Source organism: Hyperoodon ampullatus (genome assembly GCF_949752795.1).
Source record: "Hyperoodon ampullatus genome assembly, chromosome: 1".
NCBI lineage: Eukaryota > Metazoa > Chordata > Mammalia > Artiodactyla > Ziphiidae > Hyperoodon > Hyperoodon ampullatus.
Window position 1 is genome coordinate 3,415,255 of NC_136914.1, and position 18,780 is coordinate 3,434,034.

At 43.5% G+C, this 18,780-nt stretch overlaps 1 protein-coding gene across 2 annotated transcripts in view; it reads left to right on the top strand.

Annotated features, from left to right (window-relative positions):
• The window catches only part of GATB (glutamyl-tRNA amidotransferase subunit B), a gene marked incomplete at its 5' end in the record, with an annotated part of 76,521 nt that overhangs the window by 11,885 nt on the left and 45,856 nt on the right, over window positions 1-18,780 (top strand). The gene's annotated exons all lie outside the window — the stretch shown is intronic.

The window sequence follows — 18,780 nt, forward strand, 5'->3', positions numbered from 1 at the left end:
TTCAGTGTGGTTAACAATGCTGATGGTAGGAAAGTCAACTAACATTTACTGAGTGCTTTCTTTATGTGTGTGTGGTTATTTTAACCTCATAAACTTTATGAGGCAGTTCCTGTCATTATCCCAGTTAGAAAGTAAGTGGACAAGCTAGATTCAAACCCTGTAGTCTGGCTTCCAGGTTCATACTCTTAACCCCTTTGCTGTTCTGTCTCCTGCAGTTATACCCCTGGGTGATGTGGGCCCCAGGAGATTTCCTTTCTTTTGAGCTTGGCTGTGTGTATTTATAAATTTATATGTGTATGTAAATGTCTGTGTGTGACGACATAATACTTGTTCTCATCCCCCATGTCCCCCCTGCCCCAGCATGTCTGCACTACCAGCTCTGTAGCACTCAGGCTGCTGTCTTTACCGGTGGTTACAACCTCCCCCCTCCATTCTGATTAGTGACCCTTCTTCTGAATGTTTCTTAGGACTACAGGCACTTTATCTTCTAATTTTACCTTTAGTTTTAGAATTATGTGGAATCCCACCATAAATCTTCAGACTGAAAAGGTTACTCAGTCTATTTTCCTGCTGGTAGGTAGGATTACAGCTAAACCAAGGACAACACTCTTTGTTTTTATTAGCAGGCATTCAGCTTCGCTCATTGCTTTGACCTAATAAGACCCCTTACTCTGATACAGAATCTCCCTTAATTTATTAAATCATTATTTGTCTGTAGAATTATAGACAGAATCTTAGGTTATTTGCTTCGAGTCAGTTATTTCCTATTTATCAATGTCATTCCAACTCTCTACTTGTAATATTTGGTATGTGAGATGCGAAATGGGAAGAAAAATAGGAAAGGAAATGTATTTGTTTGATAAAACGTCTTGAGATATACAAGTCTATTTGTTCATAATTTACAAATGTTTCCAGTAATGGCGAGATTTCAGCAAGGCATCAAGTCTGTTTGAAACTAATGCCTGTGCAGACCACACACACACACACACACACACACACACACTCTCTCTCTCTCTCTCTCTCTCTCTCTCTCTCTCTCTCTCTCTCTCTCTCTCTCTCAGTGCTTGCTCCCTCCTGGTGTTGATCCCTGTGTAGGAGAAAGCAAAGCGAAGAGAACGTTGTTGCTTTGCTGATGCCGGCTGGTGGGTGGCTCGTCGGTCTGTGGCCAGGAGGTACCTGCTGCTGCTGATCAGGCTGTGCCACATTCCATTAATGAGAAACTAGTACCTCTAACATGTTAATAAACAATACTGGTCGATTTCATTTCAAAAAAATATTAAAGAAACTAGTAATTCTGCTCTTGTTTTACTTGTTTGAAAGCGTTTATCTGTACATAACACGGAACTGCCTAGTAACTATGACTGCCTTTTGCCCCTAGAACTGGAGAAAGGGCAATAGAAGCTTTCTTCCCCATGCGTATGCAAGAATGTTCTCCGCTTTTCTCAGGATCAGCCTGTCTGAAAAAGCCTTGGGAGTTTTCCATGTCAGAGATATTTTAGATTGGCCCTGGCAGCTATGGCATGAAAAGTGGAACTGAGATATTACTTACCCATTTTACAAAACTTTTCTTTTATTCACAAGAGTGTTACCACTGTTAGCAAGCAGAAGGGGAATGAAGAGAGAGGAAAATCTGATGTGAATAAATCTAAAGTGATGCCTGCCCTCTGGGAACTAACAAACAATGCAGTTACCATGCTTTATGTTGGAGATTTCTTCTTGAATGTGTATGCAAATCTCTCTGAAAGGGATCCTGCCCCTTTAAGAAAAGATACTGTGAATGCTTATGTAAAGTACTTTGAGATTAATGTATTTTTAAAATTTCTTACAGCAGATTTATTTAAAGCTGGGTAAATCTGCAATATTCTAGCTCTCTGAACATAGCAGATATTGGTAATAACTTTTGTTTTGAAGGACCTAATAGATTTAGAAATACTTAATAGTTCTAGAGAGCATTAGGCTGAAGCACTCTTCTGACCCTTAATTCTAAATGTAATTATAAACCTTTTTTAACTCAAGACTTCTAAACAAAATAAGAATTCAAGAAAAGAGCGTTCGGGAAAAGTGTTTAAATGCATACATTTATAGTCAGATCTGTATTTGCCTCTCTGTCCATTCACACTTAAATGATGGTTAGTTATTTGACGAAGAAGACAAAATGTGACAGTTTTCTATTAAAAGGTTTTTCCGTTTCAGTGATTTGCTTTAATGTAACCTGTAGAACTTATAATTACGTTGTGTTCTCAGACGCTAATCTTGCTGTTGTCTGAGCCACTGTTACACTTTTTCCTCATCCCTCTGTAGAGTGGGGTGTTCCAGGGCTTGCAGTGTTCTGCCTCGTGACCCTTGCTTCTACAGAAGAGGTGTGTCCACGAGCTCACACGCACACAAACGTGGAGAGGCTCCCTATGAGCTCTTAAACTCTCTGATGGTCCAGACTTGTCCTCTGACGTCATTAACTGGATTTCCCCCGTGGACTCGGCTGACGCATGACCATCATGGACCTTCATGTCCAGTAGGCAGCATGACCTCCCCTCCCTTTGGGGAAGCATTTAACTCCTTCCTGCCTTGGATCTTTTTCCAGCATTCGGTGGGTTCTTGAAAGCCTCCCTCTTCACGACCATTCTTCCTTCCCCCACGCTTCTGCCATTCTCACATGCAGTATTCCCCACAGTGAAATCTAATACTAGTGCTTCTACATTGTATCAATATATATTTCGCAGCTGACTGACCATCCTTTATGTATGTTGTTTATGGGGATTTCTGTGTTTGATTATAAGGTTCTAAAAAGCAGCTCATAGATCATACTCGGGCCACTTGACAGTACCTTGCACAGAACATGTATATATAACACCCATAATAAATATTTCTCTATATAATTGCAGATACTTATGAGCACATACATGAGTCCACTTGAAAGAATTTTCCAGGTATCTAAAACCCTTTTGATATGTTTTAGCTTCTTCATAGGAATCTTTCTAAAATGTATTTTCGACTTTTCTCCTTTTAAATAGGGTATGTTGAACATAAGCTAACCTTTTCTTGATTGCTCAAGGTTATCAGCAATATGTTGTTGTAATATAATGGTGCCTTCAGGGTCTACTGAGGTGTGTAAAATTATCTGATCCTACAGGAAATGGCTAAAGATAGCCTTTCTTTTTAGGTTTCATATTACAGTCTTTGTTATTGCAGTCATCTACCCGTCAACTCCTTTGTAAAGCTACTGTCAGTATATTTGATTCTAGGAACCACTTCTTGCTCATTTTTCACTTCTCAATTATTACTTCTGGTCTGCTCCAGCCCAGAAAGCCAGATGATTGCATTTCTTAATGTAAGTAAGAACAGGCTCTGGGTAGAGACCTGTCCTACAAAATAAAGTACACGAATGGTGTGAAGCTAGTTAGCTTCTCGACATTGTAAACAGTGTGAGAATAGAGTCGGAGGAGATCCTGGAAGTCATCCAGTTTAGTCCTTTTAACTTAGATGAGAGAACTGCTGTTGTGACTTGCCCGGCCGTCACTCAGTGACTTCATGTCCTAGTCAGATTAGAACTCATGTTTCTGACCTCAGTTTAATGCTCAGCCTCCAATCTCTGTTCTACCATAACTGTTGGATGCCTGATTTATGTAGGTGCTATTATTTTGCAGGTATGTGTATATTACAAAACATGGATACCATCAACTGGTGTATATGTGGTAATGTTAATAGATGTATGTCCACATACTGTACACACACACAGGCATTGACTGTTCAGCATTGATGCTGATCATATGTGCTGTTTATTAGTGTCCAGTAGGTGAGAGATCTAAATCTGGGGCGGGGGGTGGAGAAAAGAGGAAGAGTGCTCCTTCCAAAGAAGAATGGGTGAAAGGAGATCTGACCGAATAAGCTACCAGTTCAGTGCCCCGGACACTGGATTTCTCCAGACCCCCCACTAAGAGAGCAGCCCTGACTCCGGGCAGCTCCCAGCTATACATTTTACCGTGCAAATAGTGGCCATAATGAAATATTCTTTTAGAATCTTTTATCGATGTTTCATTCTGGGAAATTTTCTCTACATTTTCTTCCAGTTCACTAATTCTCTCTTTGTTATATATACTCTACTCTTTAACATACCCACTGAGTTGTTTTTTGTTTTTTGTTTTTTCACTGAGAGTATCTTTTATTTATAGAAATTCTGTTTTTCTCTTTTAAATCTCTCTTGTCTTTTTGAAAATATCTTGTTCCTTTTTCATGTATTCAGTTCTTCATTTCTTTGGTAACTTTAAATCTAAATATTTTATAGCCTGTGTTCAGAAATTCTATTACCTGAAGTTCTTGGGCTATCTTGTTCTGCTTTTTGATGTGTCTGCTGATTCTGGCAAATGGTAGATGATCTTCTTGTTGTATTTTGTATTTTGTATTATGAAGTCATGTTTGACAGGACTTTTATTAGTGGGAATCTTCTGGCTGGGGTAAGAGCGAATCTCTCCAAAGAGCTTTTACTTGGGCTTTTGCCAGATACCCCAGGTCTAAGCCAGGCCATTTTTCATGTTTATGTCTTAGCTTGGGGGTTCCCAGACCACAGAGTTAGTAAATTTGAACCCCAGGTTCACCTGAGAGCAGGTTGTGGCAATCAATTCTTAGGGCAGACTTTTTTGTTTTGTTTTAACCTAAGTCTGGGCTGAGACTTTACTACAATTGAAATTTTACAGGAGGGAATAGAAGGTGTGACCATGTAGCTGGGTCTGCAGCCCAGGCTGTGAAGGTGAGCGACTTAGACTCCAAATGGGACAGGAAGGCATCTCAGGCTTCCTTTCCTCTGCCACCGAGATATCCTTCCCTTCTGATTGCAGCTGAGGCTGAGATCTGTACACCTCCCAGCTCATCCTATCCGTCCTCTTATCACAGACATAGATCAAGTGATGGAGCTCTTTCCACATTCTTTCTGGTTGTGCAAGGATGCACACTCTCACCCATTGCCTTTAAAAGTTATCACTTTCCAAAAGCAATTCAGCCTAAATGAATTGTTCCCTTCACCTTTGTGTGGAAATGGTGATGCCATCTTGTTCCTCTCAAGGGACAACAAAAAGTAAGACAGTAGAATTAAGAGGGACAGCGGATTTTGGTGGAGGGAACCCACGAGGAAGTTGAGGGGTTGTTTTCCCCTCCACCCCAGCCTCAGGGAACCCGAGGGACCTTGTCTGGCCTTCTCCCCAGGTGATCCTCTGACGCCGCCACATGCTCCTTTCTGGGAAAGGAACATCTCCAGGGAGCACACTCATCTCCCCAGAGATTCATTCCTGAGCAAGAAACCTTCAGTATTGGGCTTAGGGCTTTTCTCCCATTTCCACATCCCATTAGGCAGGTTTATTTTCCTCTCAGAATATGCCCTTGGACGAGACATTGAGTACAATAACACCAAGCCCTTGTTAGAGAAGATAGCGCTCTACTTAGAACTCCTAAGTGTTTAAAACGAATTTGGTACACCACTGCACCTACAAGTCTTTGATGCTAAAAAACGAGGTGGGAATGTGTAGAAAATAAACTAAAAACACATTACCAAAGGTGCCCAGGAGTACGAAAGCTTAGAGGTCTTCTGTTGATATAAATATACAGTAGTTTAAAAAATTACCTAACACTGTTCTGTGACATAGTTTTTGTCTCTGCCGTTCAAGCAGCTCATACTGGCTTTGTTCTGGTGATTTACGTTAGAAGCCTATAATAAAAATGCAGCCTGAAATCATGCAGCTGGGTACCATTCATTTTTCTTCCACGGACAGTTCCAGAGCTTAAAAAATTGCAGCAGACCTGTAAAAGCTCTGCACCCACAGGACATGCATCCTCAGCCATGACAGCTGGCTCTCTCTGGTTTCTTCTACTGGAGTCATTGGTGAGGCTGTCGGGGTTTCTGGATTGGTTTAATGAGTACTAGAAAAGAGTTTCCAGGAAGGTATTGTGCGGTTTTAGGGCATCAGTAAAAATAATACTCCCTTCCCCTCTTGAGTCAGAACCAATTGAGAAATCAGTATAGAATTAAGACAAATGGAGATGAACCTACCAGCTTCATTACTGATAACAGCTTGATGGAAAAATGTAACATGGGGCTTCCCTGGTGGCGCAGTGGTTGAGAGTCCGCCTGCCGATGCAGGGGACACAGGTTCGTGCCCCGGTCTGGGAAGATCCCACATGCCGCGGAGCGGCTGGGCCCGTGAGCCATGGCCGCTGAGCCTGTGGGTCCGGAGCCTGTGCTCTGCAATGGGAGAGGCCACAACAGTGAGAGGCCCGCGTACCGCAAAAAAAAAAAGTAACATGATATATCCAAATGGCTTCTAGTACTTTCTGCCTCAGTTGAACTCAGCTCCCCCAAAACCGTAGGCGTTTCACTTGCAGAAAGCTTATCACATGGCCAGAGTAAACCAGAATATACCATCTCGGTGGGCATGCTGATCAGAAAGAGCTGAGACGGGCTGTGTTCTGGTGATTTCTACTAGAGCCTGTAATAAAAATGCTGGGCCATAAGGAGCCGACCACTTGTGCTCGATTCCTTTTCCCAAAGTCACTCGTCAGAAAAGTCACTCCTCTTTGAGGACAGAAGAATACAGAATAGAGAGCAGAATCCAGCCACATGGAAACATGGGGGCGGGAGAATGGAGGGTGCTCAGTTCTGCCTTCATTAGCCCGAGCCAGTTTTACTGTGTCTGCCTTGCATCTGGGAGTAGGTGTGAGATACTCTTTTGGGGTGGGTTCTGTGGAATTCTTTCTCTACACCACAGGTATAAACACGTGTCTTCTGAGGCCATTGGGATAGACCTTTCTTACTTGACCATTTCCAGATGTATTTTCAGCTTCATATTTAGTTTGGGGGAAGAAGTTGGCTATTCTCTACACTGCAGCATCTTGGGGAATTTTTCTCCTTAGCTCTTTTAAAAACCTTGGCCAAGTTAAGAAGTCATTTGCCATTGGCATCCCAAATATGACAAGCATAGGCTTGGTGATTCTGGCATAGTTAGTGTAGTCAGGCTGGGCTCCTCTAAAGAGCGTTTTGTTACTCATGGCAGAGGGTTCTTGCTAGCGAGCCTTCATGTTTCCCAGCCTTCCACCACTGGTTGCATCCTTATAATAAAGCCTGGGTGCTGGGGCAGAGAGAATAAGTGGGAATCAGAAAACGTTAGTGTTCCCAGGAGCCTTAAAAGTACTCTATTCCAAATTTTGATGCATGAATCTCTTTTCTCAAGTATAAAAGCGGGAAGCATAGTCAATCAAGAGTCTTTGTCATGCTCTGCAGCTTTCTTAGGAGATGCAGACAGGCAGTAATATGTGATTGTCAACAGCGTCTTGAATTTTCCGTGATGCTTGCCAACTCATAGACCACCCAAGTGAGCAAGGTTGGGGCTCCAACCCCAGTTGGTAGGAGAAGAAATTGAGGGCCTTCTGGACTTATGCAAGGTCACAAGGTCAGGAACCCAGTTAAAAATAGAAGTGAGACTTGCCTGGTTCCCATTCTTAGCATAAAGCACCAGACTGCATTCCCTTCTGCAGAATTTGCTCATTGTTCATTTCTGACAACACAACAGGGAATTTTTCCTTTATAGCTGGTTGTAAACATTTAAGATGCCTGTCATCACTCATAACCTTTGTTTACTTATCACAGCTAGCTAGCTCTCTTATTTACGTATTTCTTGTTCTTTTCCATTTTTACTTCTATGCAGAGAAGTTAATGTATATGAAAGCACTTCATAACTCTCAAGTGGTATGTAAATGTTACTTGTTATTATTATGGTACTCATATTCTTAACTTTGCACCATTAAAATATTATTAATACAGATAGTACTTCTATTTTATAGTGGCCAGTAGGTTTCAGCACTTAAAATGGCACAGCTCACAACAGCATGAATGACAATTAATATGAAGTTCTTCATCACAGATGTATTTCAGAGAAGCACAAATTGAGAAATTGCCTGTGTGTTTACATAGTGAGGCAACAGAATGGAAGCATTAACAGAAAATAAGATACCTATACAAATTTGGGAGACGCTAAAAGTACTTTTCAACTAGAAAAGATATAACTGGGGAAAATTATTTTCCTACTAGGTAAAAGAGCACGTCTTCCCTTCATATTCTTGTTTATATATATGTTGTCTATACTTATATATAGATGGTACAGAATTCCCCGTTAACAGATTTTTCACATGTAAAATGAAATACTTAATAGTCCTATGAGTGTTGCACTATATACTTCATTATCTACACAAGGAACTTAATGTGTTGACAGCATAGGAAAGTTTAAACAGATTATAGTAAGTAGAATATTTTCTTTTCTACAACTGATTTTCAGCAATGCTGAATGGGAGCTTCCAGTACACATGTATGGTTTACAAGTTAGCATCCGTTTAAATAACTCCGGCCTCCTCTAGGCTCTCCTCCTGACTTTAAGGCATGTAACATCTCCCCATCCTCTTAGGTAGGAGAATTATCTACTCCTTTCTTCCTCCCCCAGATTTTTTATTTCGAAAGAATTCAAACTTACAGAAAAGGTGAAAGAATAGTACGTTGAACGTCCATCCTGCACCTAGATTTTTTTTTTCCCCTTTGGATTAGCCATTTGAGAGTAAGTTGCAGACATCATGGCCCTTCACCCCCAAATATTTCAGCATCTGTCTCCTAGGAACAAAAACATGCTCTTACTGATGGCTGTATAATTATCACCCTCAAAAAAGCTTAACCTGGTTACAGTACTGTTATCCAAGACACAGTTCATGGTCATCTTAGTATTAGCCTTTAGTTACTTCTTCCCAACCCAGGATCCAGTCAGAGATCACACACCACATTTAGTTGTCATGACTCTTTAGTCTCATTTTTTCCTTTTCTTTGTCCTTTCCCTTTCTTTCTCTCTCTCCCCAATCTCTTCCTCCTGCTTTCCCTTTTTTTCCTTTCAGGACATTGACATCTGTTTAGAGTCCAGGCCAGTTCTTTTAATACCTACTCTTGAAGCAAACATAGCTAAGGAAATAGGGGGTTTGCCTTATGAAGGTTTATCTTTTTTTTTTTTTTTTCCTTTTAGCCTCCATGATTTTATGGCTTGCCGTGAAGCCTCTAAGGAGATGCCGTATACCTACTGGATGCATAAAATACAGGATGGTTTTTTCTTCCTGAAAACTTGTGTCCTGATAGACTCTTCCAAAGGCCCACTCCTCAGGGCATTCCTGGGACTGAGGAACAGAGCCAGTGCACTTTCAATAGGATGGCAGGTGTCTCTGGGAATTGCTTTCGATATTCACAGGCCTTGTTCCCTATCCAACTTCCCTGTCTATACCAGTAGTGAATACCTAGCTAGCTTTTCTTACAGTTCAGTTGGTTCAAGCCAGTTGCTTTGTTTCTCAGCAATAGTCAAAGCTTTCAACTAAGTACTAACCTTTTATGTAAAGATAAAAGTAGATCTCTTTCTGGGTCATTAGAGCTTTTCACTCATGAAATTAATGTTTCTTATCACTATCACTGATTACTCTTTTTTTTTTTTTTTTTTTTGCGGTACGCAGGCCTCTCACTGGCCTCTCCCATTGCAGAGCACAGGCTTTGGATGCGCAGGCTCAGCGGCCATGGCTCACGGGCCTAGCTGCTCCGTGGCATGTGGGATTTTCCCGGACCGGGGCACGAACCCGTGTCCCCTGCATCGGCAGGCGGACTCTCAACCACTGCGCCACCAGGGAAGCCCACTGATTACTCTTAATATGAAAAAGTTTGTCATTCCATTGAATCTCTAGGTCTTGGGAGTAAATTTTAGGGTAGGTTAGAAAAGATGTGGCCATTTCAGTGTGGGGGCAATGATCTAAAATGAATGGATTTGTATGCTTTAGCCTTTTTAATAGTAATATACTCTTCTTAAAAGCTATAAACAAGAGAAAGACATATTCAGAGTTCAAGTTGGGGGAAATCTTTCTCCATTAAAGATCCTGGCCCGATCCCAAAGTTTTATTCAAAAAGGACAGTTATTGGGACTTCCCTAGTGGCGCAGTGGTTATGAATCCACCTGCCAGTGCAGGAGACACGGGTTCAAGCCCTGGTCCGGGAAGATCCCACATGCCGCGGAGCAACTAAGCCCATGCGCCACAACTACTGAGCCCGCGCTCTAGAGCCCATGAGCCACAGCTACAGAGCCCATGAGCCACAACTACTGAAGCCCATGTGCCTAGAGCCTGTGCTCTGCAACAAGAGAAGCCACTGCAATGAGAAGCCCGCGCACCACGACGAAGAGTAGCCCCCGCTCACCGCAACTAGAGAAAGCCCATGCGCAGCAACAAAGACCCAAAGACCCAGCCAAAAATAAATAAATAAATAAATCTTTTTTTAAAAGGGACAGTTATTTTTTTCCCTGAACAAACTCTTTATTTTTTTATTGAAGTGTAGTTAATTTACAATGTTGTATTAATTTCTGCCATACAACAAAGTGATTCAGTTATACATACACTCTTTTTTAATATTCTTTTCCATTATGGTTTATCATAGGATCTCGAGTATAGACCTCTGTGCTATACAGTAGGACCTTGTTTATTATATCCGTTCTGTATGTACTAGTTTGCATCTGCTAACCCTAAACTACCACTCCGTCCCTCCCACACCCCCTTCCCCCTTGGCAACCACAAGTCTGTTCTCTATGTCCGTGGGCCTGTTTCTGCTTTGTAGATAGGTTCATTTGTGTCGTAATTTAGATTCCACGTGTAAGTGATATCATATGGCATTTGTCTTTGTCTTTCTCTTTCTGCCTTAGTTCGCTTAGTATGATAATCTTTAGGTCCATTCATGTTGCTGCAGGACAGTGATTTTTTTAAAACGTGATTCCCATGTCTCCTTCATGCCTTCCTACATCTCTTATCCACAGACTCTCTTTGAATTTCAGAAGTAGCTGGGATCTTAGAAGACAGGAAGTCACAGATATGTGGTGGGCAACAATGAGATGGCAGTAAAAATGGACTCAGTTATCTGGTGTTAACTGTTCAGCTTGTCAGAAGGTAGTTTCTCTCACTTAAGAAGGGGAACTTTTTCCAGCCACAGGCAAGCATACAGTTTATCCAAGAAAATTTTGCTTCACGATAAAACAGAGACAATGAAATCATATAAGGTTCCTGAGACGTTAAGAAATATGGTCTCTATTCCTCTGCAGATAACAAACTAATTATCACAAAAGGCGTTGGTTATCATTTAAGCGGGAAGTATGATGTTGACATAACACATAATTTCAGCATCTGTTGTGCCTTACTTTGGATTGTAAATCCAGACTAATGGGTCTGTGGAACTGTTTTGACCCTTTCTTATTAGATTCCCTTGCCTCTTAGAAAAGCTTGCATATGAAAGATTCAGTTGATTTGGGCGTTTTGCATTTAATAACACTTCCATTCTGAAACTAGTTATAATGTCTACCATATGTCGAGTAATTTTATTGAATTCACCAAACAATCCTGCAAGATAGTCATTTTTTTCCCCTTCGCAGATAAGAAAACTGAGGCTGAGAGAGGTTACGTGATTTGTGCAGGGTCACACAGCTGATGAGTAGAGAGAAGACTGAGCCTCAGGTCTTTCCGACTCAGTCTCGACCCAGTTTGTCTTCTCGAGATCAGGATAACTGCCATGCTAGTAACTGCCCGAGTGCTCTGGGAGCAAGGAACGGAGACCAGCCAACCTGCACTCCCAGTCTTGCTTTTCACTGGCCACCAACCATTCTCAAACCTTCCTCTCTAACCTGGCTCACTGGCCAGGTCTGAGGCTTCACAAGTGAACACTGTAGTAGTTGGCTTGGCCTCCGACCCCAAAGTGAAGTCTGAACAAACCAGGCTGTGTCACGTGAGAGCTCTTTTTCCCTGGGCTAGAGGGAGGCCTGGATCTTTTCCTTCTTCCTCCTACAAGTCCAGAGGTGAATGTCAGGTCCTAGTATCCCAATGGTCCATGGAAAAGCAAGAGGGATTGCTCCAGTGTCAAAGGCCAAGATGGTCCAGGCTGCCCTCTCCAGCCCTTCCTTGCGGGGGGAGTGTGGGTACCAGCCCTAGGCCACCTGACCTTGCCAGGGAGGCGGGGGCAGGAGGAGAATGGAATCCCAAGTGAGGAGAGTGGGCCTTCTGGCACTTTGGACCAAGGAAATGTCCTTGCCCTTGATCCTGACCTGTCCTGGGGAGCGGAATTGGTACAAGAGGGCTGAGAACAGAGAGGATCGTGGAGCTGAGGGACCCCTGAACCTGCCAGACCACACCCCTCCTCTTTGAACAAGAATTGTTTCCTGTGATGGATATTTGATGTTTTTTTCCCTTTTGTGAAAGAGGGATTTAAACAAAAGAAAAATTGTTGCATTCACATTCTCCTTTTCCGGAGGCAACGGAGGCAACGCCCGTGTTTAGGTGTAAAGAACATATATATTTATGTGGGCATATCTAGATAAATATTTAGTATCTGCAGAAACCTGGTAACTTTTGATGGTAGAAGTCCTCTTTTTAAAAAAATTGTCTTAACTGAGCAATTGTACCGAGCTTAGTCGTCAGTGCTCAAAGTGTTTGTATTTGTATTGGGTGATGATAAAAGAGTTCAGGGATGAGAAGGAATGTGGTGGGGAGAGGCGATGGGATGAGGAACAACTTTCTTTACCATAATGAAAATTTATCTGTGTGGGAACTTTCGCTTTGAATATGAATCAGAGGGAGTTTGTGCTTTGAGACAAATTTATGGTTAGCGGTAAAATAAAAGCACGTTTTAGTGCCTTATTTTTACATAATAAATCTTAATTACTTTCTCTCCATAAATTAAAGCATTTGCCATGCTATATCTTAATCATCAGGTTTGTCATGTATAGCATTAATTTCATAGAGTAATTGCCACTTGGGATTTTTGTAAAACATCACCTTAGAGTCTTTGTTTGAATGCTCCAGAGGAGTTGCTAACTGGATTTTCAGTGAGTTACACTAGTCTTGTCATGTTGCCTCAATTTTTTAAGGAGGTACTGGTACCCATTGGACTAACTTTGGGTATCATGTCACTGTTGGGTCACCAGTTGAGGGTAAAGGAGGAAGGGGAGAGAAATGGTGTGAACTACAGACTCTTTTGAAGACCATGCAGTTTTACTCCTTTGAAGTATATCACAAAATATTTCCTGGCATAGGTCCCCAAGACTGACTTCTGTGAATTGATTTCTTTGTAATTTGTAGAGTTTCACATAAATGTGCTAAAATCCTAGGGAATGTTCTGTTGACTAAATAAGTTATGGGGTCTTCTTCATTCCTTGAACTTACTTAGCAAATTGCTTCCTAATAGTCAATGTCACCTTAGAGTTCGGTCCAACCCAAATTGAATTATCACAGATCCTCCTTGTAAATTAGTAACATTTCATAATTCTTGGATCCCAGTATGTGAAAAAGGAGTCCACAAGATTTTCATTTGTATGATGATTGGATAGACTTGAGAGTGGCATCGTTTGATCAATTAGATATTTAACAAAAGAAAGAGTCATAGAAGTGAATATAAAAATGGATGGGATTTGCTGTGTGGTCGTGGCCTGCGTTCCTCAGTTCCTCGCCTCACCATTCGCCCGCTCTTTTGAGTATCACTGCGGGGGGGGGGGGCGGGGGGCATGTGCCCCCGCAGGCTGACGTTCCTAGTGTCCCCTCAACCCACCCCCATCAGCTGGCTTCTGACTGGTTCGGCGGGAGGCTCTGATGAAAGACTGGAGCTGGGAGGAAAGAAGCAGCAGGGAATTTGTGCTTCCCTCTTCCTCTGTCAGCATCTCAGGTAGTGGAGAGGTCATGTCTACTGCCTCTGCTTCTCCCCACCCAGCCCCTCCATCCCTGGGGTATGAGTGTCTTCCTGCTGCTGAGAAGCTTCTAAGTTGCCTTTTTGACATCCCGGCTCATCTGTCATCTGTGTAATAAGGTCTCTGCATGAAATCTGTTCTATTTTACATGCTAAGAGTGGTGGCTTTTTCCTGACACATATTTTATAGAACAGTTTTGCTTTTATTTCATAGCTTACGGAGTTTGGGATGTTGATAAAGGGAATGCTGAATTATTCATTACCTCAGTTAATGTTTAATCAGCTGGTTTGCATTTGGTAATGGCTCAAAGAAGATAAAATGACTTGACTGCCCTCAGGGAGCTCAGTCTGCCTGGGGAGCCAGTGCTTTTCCAGAGCGCACGGGAGCTGAGAAGGAGGGATACCCTACACTGAGGTACTCGTGGGTCAACCGGGAGTCTTGCCAGGTGCTAAGATCTTGCTCAAGTGGATGAGGAGGAAGGGCGTTCCCAGCAGAAGCAGTGGTTTGTACGAAAGCATGTCACGTGCCGAGCTGCATAAGCATCTGTTGGGTTAGGGGTAGTGGAGGGAGAGGAAGCCAGCAAGGTGATGATGGGCCGAGTCACAGAAAGCACTGAAGACTCCACCAAGCACTTGAGTTTATCCTTGCGGTGGTGGGAGGAAGGCAGAAGGATTTTAAGCAGGGGAATTACATGAACAGATTTATCCTTTAGAAAGATCACTCTTGAATGGGCGTGGAGGAGAGATTATAGGGCTGAGGGTGGAGGTAGAGAAACCTGGCCAGGTGGCAGGTGCAGAAGTCTTGATTGGAGGGGGATTGTTTGAATGGAGGCCTGAACTAAATCAGAGGATTTGGGAGGAGGGAAAAAATCAAGACAGACCAAGAAAGTAGAATGTGAATTACTTGATTATTTATTTATTTATCTTGTATGTGTTGGGAGTTGTTAGATGATTAAACGATTGTTGTGCTCAGAGATCAGGCAATGTTCCTTGGGTTAGGCTAAGTAAGTCTTAAAACTCGAAGACTGCTTCTCATATTGGGGTCACAGCGTGTCCTTGGAGGTCTCATGATGTTTCTGGGCTGTTTATGCTGCCTTATGTGCTGGATGTATTTTAGGTTCCACACAAGTTACGGTTTCAGGACTGCTTATTTTTCAAACAAGCCAAACAAGTGATGATTCTTTTTAAAAACCATTCACTACCCCTCCACCCTGTATCCTTTTTCTGGCCGTGATCTGCCCGGTCTCTCTGCTGGTCATGACATTTATTGGCTGTCTCATCTCCTGCTTCCTCCTCTCATACCTTTCTTAACTTCCGATTAAGGAATTAGCTCTTCACTTACTCAATAAATCGTTTCACAGGTACTTGTGTCTAAAGGTTTCAGAAGTCGAGCGATACAGCATCCCCTGCTGATTGAGAATATCTGTAGACCCACCCCCTCTCCAGCTCCCACATGCCAGAGCCTGTGTACAGTGTTCTACAGAGTTCAAAGAACATGAGGCTCACCCTCTAAGAGCTCGACATCTGAAAACAAGACTGCAGGTAGAAACTGGCAGGAAGAAAATACTGGAAACAATATCTGCCTTAAGCTCTACGGAAGGGTTTGGTCTGGGCCGCTGCTGCAGAGTTATGGCCTGAAGTTAGGGTCTTGAGAGCTAACACCAATGCACTTCATTCTTTGAAGACTTACGATGAGTGTAGCCCAGGGCCTGGGCTCTGGGGGCCTGATGTCCTGGCTCTGCCACTTACTGTGTGTGTCGCCTTGGGCCAAGTTCCTTAATCTCTTGTGTTTCGCTTCATTATGTGTAAGGTGAGGATTATGAGAGTATCTTCCCTAGGACCACGGAGGGGATCAAATGGCACGTGCGTGTGGTGTGCAGAGCATACCTCCTGACACAAGCTGAGTGCAGTCAGCACTTGCTGTTGACGGTTCCCGAATCCAGAGTGAGGTGTCCTAAGGCTCAGCTGAGAGAGATGTGCTTTGTGAGTTCCAAGGAACATTGCTTTCCTTCCACGCGAAAGCTGCTGGGGTTAGCCGTGAGCTCCTTTGTAGTCACTTTATGTTAATTGCAAAGAAAATTCTGTAACAGGCTTCTTCAGGACAAGTTAGTCTTTGGAGTTTTTGAGTTACCTCTTGATCATATCATACGTGATTGGTCATCACTTCAGGGCACTTCCAGAAATAAGTCTGAAGGCCAGCAGGAGGCAGGTAACACCTTGGAGGAGACTGAGGCATCACTGCCTCTCTGAGACCCTCCCTGGATACCCGTCACCTCCCTCCTCATTTGAGTTCAACACACATTGAGCACCACTGCCTTTCAGTTCTGTATGAGGCTCCTGGGGTCCAAGGCTGAACAGACAATTCCCGTTCTCATGAAACTTAGTTTAGTGGAAATATATGTAAACACATCTAATCCACTGTGATACAAGCACAAATGGAAGCATGCAGAAGGTCAGAGAGGTACATAGGAAGAAGCGTAAGGAAAGTTGCACAGACTTGGTGACATCTCAGTAGACCATGAATAAGAATAGGGCAAGTCAGCAATTAGCATGGTTTGTACAGGAGAACTGGACCGTGGGGTGGGGTTGGGTGGGGGGATGTGTGATAGGAGATAAAATTGAAAATGGAGGCTGGAGCTAGACCGTGTAAAAGCTTGGCCTTTATCATGTGGACATGGGGGCCGCTGAATGATTTTAGGCAACAGAATGCCATAAGATGTGCATTTTTAGCAGGATCATCCTCACGTGGAAGATGAACTTGCAAAGGATGTAGGATGTGCCGGCAGGTTCATGTCCTCAGTGCACATTCCTTGAGGCCAGCAGCGGAGTCTTGTCCCTCTGCATTCCTAAAGCCTAGTATTGTGTAGACACTGAAGACATGTTTTGGAATAAAGACAACAGCCCCAGGTGAAGTTTCCAATTCTGCTGCATCCTCTCCTCAGGACATGCTGACCTGGACCTCCATCTGTCACAAGCAGCTTGACTAAGATCGCAATAAATTCTTTCTTCTTGGCATTCTTTTAACTGGCACTCTCTATTTACTAGCCCTTCTGTGCAACTGTAGTGTGGTGATGATTGATGCTTATAATTCTGACCCTGAAATGCTCCAAGCCTTCTAAATCATCCAGAAACGATGAAAGTATATTCAATATTGCTGTAATGTTTGTGTGTTTTACTGAATTCTTATTCTTTGGAAATGGATGGTTTATCAAGTGCTCATGTACTCATGTGCACGCAGGGACAGTGAGAGTCTGTGATCACCCACGAGTCTTCACTCCCGCACAGCACCAGGAGAGGGGTGTTTATTAGCCATGCACACTCAGAAATTAGCAAGCAAAACAGACCTGGGCTCTCTTCATGCCTAGAAGGAAGCAGGTTGGCCCCAAAGGGGCAGACTGGACAGAGATGAGAGAGGAAGCAGTGGTTAGAAAACAGTGGGAGTGATAAAGCAAGAACTGGACAGACAGCCAGTCGGGCAGTTTCCAAGCACACCCATGCTGCGGCCAAGCCCCGGAGGAGTGGGGTTCGGGGCCGGGACCCCAGCTCAGGTTCTCGTGTGCCTTGACCCGGGTCAGATTTTCAGGCTTGGATTTGGCAGGATCTTCCACCAGCTCTGTTTGTATTGCAGTAACAACTGTTCAGTAAAATGCCAAACATTAGCAAGTGAAAACATCAATAATTAGAGCATCCTGTTCACGCCGCACACACATCTTATCATGAAAACCATTATAACTGCAGAGCTGACAATATTATTTGGCCCAGAATGAAGCACTCCAAATGGAAGCTGTGAGATGGCTCCATTTTGTAACCCGGTTTCCAGAACCAGGCACGCGATGATGTTATTAGAAGGGAGGTTTGCTGTTGGCTTTTTCTTTTGGTGGTTGTATGTTGCAGTGAGTAGAGACACCTCTTACATTTTCTTGTACAGATTTGTTTTTAAAATCTGCGTGTTTGGGCTTCCCTGGTGGCACAGTGGTTGGGAGTCTGCCTGCCGATGCAGGGGACACGGGTTCGTGCCCTGGTCCGGGAGGATCCCACGTGCCGCGGAGCAGCTTGGCCTGTGAGCCATGGCCACTGAGCCTGCGCGTCCGGAGCCTGTGCTCCGCAACGGGAGAGCCCACGACAGTGAGAGGCCCGCGTACCGAAAAGAAAAAAAAAAAAAAAAAAAAATCTGCGTGTTTGATCAACAAGTCCTGCCTGTGTCTAGGTGCCTGGTCCCCACACCACAGGGATCCTATTCTGTTTGTCACCCTCTGAGCGAGGGCACTTGCGGACTCTCAAGCTGTTTTTAACGTTTTCTGCTCTGAGATTCCAGTGAGTCTCTTGGTCTCTCTGGGTCTTAGTTTTTTCTTTTTCTGACATATTGGAATAATACAAATTCCCTCTTTATAGGGTTGCTGTGGGGCTGAAATAAAACGGCGGATGTAAAAAAGCTTAACTGGAAAGCCCTACGTAGATAATAACATAGTAAATACACTAAAGAACATCATAAATAGTCTAATAAAAAATAGAAATATGTTTCATCAGCAAGCATAATGTCCTCAAAACTTTCCCCAAAGTGGTGTGGGGAAAATGAACCATTTATTGAATTCCTGCTGTGCAGTAGATTCGCCAGCTGTGACTTTGTCCCCTCTGCAAGGTAGACATTGAACCCCTCTCTCAGAGGTGAGGAAACTGAGGCTTCCAGCCCCACAGCTGTACATCTACACAGCGGAAGTGGGGTCTGGACCTGACTCCAGAGCTGAATGCTCTTTCTCCTCATCTCTAGTTGTCTACCTCATTCCAGCCAGCTACCCACCCCCGCAAAGTGCTAAGAGCTGTTTACGTCCCTTGGGGCCAGAAAGTTGGCTAGCCCTTTCTTGGTCTTTTGCTCCTGAAAGCGGGACAGGGTGGGATCCAGAAGGAGCTCCGGAGCCCCAGGAGCCCTGGAGGGACCAGCAGCTTGGGGAGGTGAGCGGGGGGCATTTCCCAGCCCTTGAGGAGACGGCTGCAGTCCTGTCGTTTCCAGAAGTTCG